This window comes from Acomys minous (assembly GCF_964271855.1).
Source record: "Acomys minous genome assembly, chromosome: 11".
In the NCBI taxonomy this organism is placed as follows: Eukaryota; Metazoa; Chordata; class Mammalia; order Rodentia; family Muridae; genus Acomys; species Acomys minous.
The window spans coordinates 58,974,243-58,978,999 of record NC_140492.1 but is presented as its reverse complement, the minus strand read 5'-3'; the positions used below and the strand labels follow the sequence as shown (position 1 = coordinate 58,978,999).

Here is a 4,757-nt window from a genome sequence, read left to right as displayed (position 1 = left end):
GTCTGTCCACATCTCTCTGCTTCACTGGGGAGTGGAGGTCACGCAAGGATGCAGGGTCCCTACACTGAGGCTTTTCTTCACTCCAAAACTTCTGTCTCTGCTTGCTCTCCCCAAAATTTCAAATGTATGCCAAAAGGGAACTTCCTCCCTAACCTGCTAACTTTGTCTTCTGCCCACATATATGTTCCAGTATCCTGCTAGGATTTCCTACATCCAGGACAGCGCCAAAGCATTTGCCCACAGGTGCTCCAGCCCGACCTCACAGCTGGACCTGAGTTGCCCCTCCTAGCAGCAGATGTCCTCAGGCCCTGGCCAGCAAATACAACAGCCTGATCTTCTAGGACTCGGCCAACACTTCAGCCTTTTGACCCCCTACCGCCGCCCCACCACCAGCAGGAAGCAGCTAAAGGTGGTTGGTTTCTTCATCCCTTGTCCATTGATTATCAACAGAAGGCTGGAATGGTGTGCTTCAGAGCCTGGACAGACAGCTCCGGGTTGCCCAGCACTCCTCGGTTTCAATGTGCTGCAGGACATGGCTGCCATACCCTGCTCTCTAGCCTGAACTTTCCAGGGCAAGGACTTTTCCTTCCCCTTTGCCATATCATCTGGACATTTTTGTTGCTCTTGCTTTTTTTTCTCTCTCTCTCTCTGTTCTCCCTTGCACGGCAGCCAAGAGCTGCTTCCAATGAAGCTACACTTATGTGCTTTAACTTATCTTGCATGAAAAGAAATCCAACATTCTCATTTAAAAAAAATTTTTTTTTGACACAGGGTTTCTCTGTGTAGCCTTGGCTGTCCTAGATTCACTTTGTAGACCAGGCTGGTCTCAAACTCACAGCCATCCACCTACCTCTGCCTCCCAAGTTCTTGGATTAGAGGCATGTGCCACTATGCCTGGCTTTTTTTTTTTTTTTTTTTTTTAGTTATAGGAAAATGGAGGAATGTTAACATGCCTGCTCCCAGTCTGCCTAGCAACCTATGACATCATCTTCCTGCCACTAGGTGGGCCAGCTTCTCAGAATATAAAAAAGGAAACCCCACCTTGTCTCCCTCTCTTCTTTTTCTGCTCTCTTCTCCTCTCTTCCTCTTCCTCTCTTGTTCTCTCTGTTTCTGTCCCTCCCTTTGGGGCTCCCCTCCCCCTTTCCTGTTCTCCCACATTTCTATAATAAACTTCTCCATAGCATTTCTGTTGCCTGGCATTTTATTTTTCATATTTAACACCTGGAACATTTCAGATCACACACCCCTTAGAAGTCACCTGATCACCGCACTCTTTCTCCCAAGAGGTTCTGAGACACCCAATATCTCGAGATCTTGTCTCTGGGATCATCCTGGGGCCTCCAGAAATATGGGAAATTCACTAGAGAAGACTGTTCAGATACCGGTTTAAGTAAATAGAAAGTTTTTCCTTAGTCTGCTGGTGACTACACTGGGTGTTTGGGATCCCAGTAAAACACTGAACCTTTCTCGGGATGAGCTTTTGAGCATGAAAATCATGTACTGGGTTGACACACTTCAGTTAGCAAGAACAGTTAACCAGAAGCAGAACCACAGAAGCCAAAAAGCAAGGTTAGGGCATTTAGAGACTTTCCCAGAACTATGGACTTTGATGGATTAGGCCTTTGTTTTCATCTCTTTTGCTGTCTCATGCTGAGTTTTATGGCCTGAAAGGTTCTTTCATCATGGAGTCAGTTGTGCTAAGGTCTGGGGGTTGGGGGCTGCTACAGGCTGTGAAAGATGGTGTTTGTGAAGCCCCAGCTGATGGGTGAATTTGAGAAATGTGTAACCACTCTCAATAGAGGGTCCTCAAGTTCAATATCTGGGATACAGGTGGCCAGGAGAAACTTCGCAAACCGAGAAATGGTTCATGTGCAATGATAAGGTTTGGGGTAACAGCAAAGGAAGCTGGAACATGAGTTCCTTGCTATGCCTAGCCCTTACCCCACCCTAGGGGTCATGGGTACAGCATTGGCAGCACAGTACCAGTGGCAGGGCCTGCTTAAATGTGGAGCTGGAACCCGGTGTCCTGTGATGTCACCATACAGCATGTGTGTTACCTTATTGCCTTCCAAGCAGAATATGTACCTCACCTCCAGGATGCTAAGGAGGTGAGTGGGCCTCACAGTGACTGTGGCTGTTAAGAAGTATCTCTGCTGTGAGATTGAGGCTTCTAGTAATATGGGAAGCCATGCCCATAAAATCTCAGCGACAGGGCCGCACCATGTGAGCAGAACACGGACACCTACACTCGTGCCAGACTGAGCAGGGCAAATCCAAAGGAGGCCTCAACAGGCAACTGAGTATAAAGCTGAGACTGGGCAAGGTGGCCCACCCCAGCGAAAAGGGCACCCTGTTGTCTGCTTGTCTGGTATCAAATGGTCAGCCCTGAAAACATACATACAAGCAACATTATGTGGACTCAACAGGTTACATTTGGGAACACACACACACACACACACACACACACACACACACACACACACACACACACACACACACACACGGGTGTGGAGTGGGGCTGATGGACCATTTCCAGGCATTAGGCTGGGTCCTGCATGTGAATAAGGCTGATTGTTTTCCCCTAAAACAAACAAACAAATACCTTTGCAGGTCTGAGAGATGGATCAGTAATTAAAAGCACTGGGGGACAAGCTTGTTGACCTTCGTTCAGATTCCTGGAGCTCGGTAAAGAGACAGATGCTCTACCCCACATCTGTAATCCCATAGGAGTGGGGAGGTGGGAGGTGTCAACACGAGAATTGTCCAAAGCTCAGGGCCCAGTGTGCAGTCCTGGCACAAAACGAGAGACCCTGCCGCAAGATCAGTGGGACAGCTAACTCTGACTTCCACATGGCAAACTGGATCTGTGCCACAGAGACCAAGTGTAAGCCACTCTATTCTGTTCGACATTAGCCTTTTTTGTCATGAAAGGTTTTCTTGTTTTTGTTTTTGTTTTGTTTTGTTTTTCAAGACAGAATTTCTCTGTGTAATAAGCCCTGACTGTTCTGGCTTTGCTTTTCACAGAAATTGCCTGCCTCTGCCTCCTGAGTGCTGGGATTAAAGACCTGTACCACCAGCACTTGGGAGGTAGAGGCAGGTGGATCACTATGAGTTTGAGGCCAGCCTGGTCTACAAAGGGACTCCAGGACAGCCAAGGCTAACACAGAGAGACCTGTATAGAAAACAAAACAAAACAAAACATCCAAGAAAACTATATGTATAATTTTTTGGATAATTTTAGACAGAGTTCCCTGCCCCACATTTTACATCTTCAGTTAGAATTCCCTTGTTGGAGTGTAGCTGAGTAGGAGAGTGCACGCATCCCACACGGGAGCCCTGGGTTCAACACCCAGCACAGCAGGGGGAAAACAATTCATTTCCTTTATCAAAGGACAAAGAGACAAAGAGACAAAACCTTTACACAATCATTCAGTTAATCACTTACTGTGCATTTGAAAGCCCCAAACCAAATATTTGATCTCTTCCCCTGACTCTTTGATCTTCGCCAGCTGAGTGGGTAATAAAACCAGTGGGCCATTTTCTCCCTGCCTCACCCCTCAATCATCTTAAAGAATGGGTCATTGGTGTTATCATTTATCAGGCAGGTGATAAGACACCTGGCAGAGGCGGAGACACTCTGCAGGGCCAGTCTCCTTGTGCCCTGTACTGCAGGTCCCTAGTTTGGGTGGGCTCGGGCTTTCTTTGCTTTTGTTTTTGTTTTGAGACAGGGTCTCACTATGTAGCCGCAGCTGGCCTGGAACTTTCTCTACAGACCTGGCTGTGAGAGCTGCCTTCCACCTGCCTCCTGAGTGTTGAGACTGAAGGTGTGCACGGGACACCCCATTTGTTTAATGCTTTTTGGAGAAAGCGTTTCATCATAGTCCAATCTGGCCACCAATAAGATAAGTAGCTGGGAGTGACCTTGGGTTTTCTGTCCCAGCTTCCCCCCCTCAAACTCCATCTAGTGCTGGTACTGCAGGTATCTGCCAACATGCTCAGCTGAGGTGTTTTCTGTTTTTTTGTTTTCTAACCCAGAAAAGATCAATGTTTTAGAAAACATACACCTGCAAATTTCTTGTGGAGAAAAATTAAAGAAATAAATAAGTAGAAAAGGAAAAAAAAAGATGTGAGCAGGAAGGATGCTGAGAAAGGAGAGTTAAATAGGTCTAGCATATGGACTTTTTTTTTTTTAGGGTGGTGAAATTATTCTGTCATTCAAACATTATAGTTTCAGCTAAATTTTTTTTATTGCAACTCCAACTCCAGGGTATCTGATGCCTTCTTCTGACTTCTGTAGGCTCTACACACGAAGCGCGCGCGCACACACACACACACACACACACACACACACACAAATAAAAATGTCTTTAATTTTAAAGATATGTAATGTGGAAGATGCTTAATACAGTAAATAAAACAACAACAGACTAGAAATGGTACCTAGCTCATTGATAGAACAGGCTATTAAAATACAGGAGAACATTACAAATTAGAAGAAGTATATTAAAGTGATTTGTAGAAAAAGTGGGTAATATGTGATTTTCCCTTTACTGTCAGATTTTCTGTAATATTTGTATATTTCATTAATTTTTTTAAAGAAAGAGAGGAGAAAGAGAGGGAAATGGAAAGGGAGAAAGACAGGGAGAGAGAGAGAGAGAGAGAGAGAGAGAGAGAGAGAGAGAGAGAGATTAATTTTGCAGGCAATTCAGACCTGCTGAGTACAGCTCTGCTTCCTTCCTCTCCTCTCTGCACTTCAG

General features: G+C 45.6%; 1 long non-coding RNA gene across 1 annotated transcript; it reads left to right on the top strand.

Moving 5' to 3' along the window:
• Nucleotides 1-327: 327 nt before the first annotated feature.
• Nucleotides 328-1,183, top strand: LOC311608883. Its single transcript, XR_014783172.1, has 2 exons — nt 328-409; nt 930-1,183. It is a non-coding gene; the product is annotated as an uncharacterized lncRNA (long non-coding RNA).
• The last annotated feature ends 3,574 nt before the right edge of the window (nt 1,184-4,757 follow it).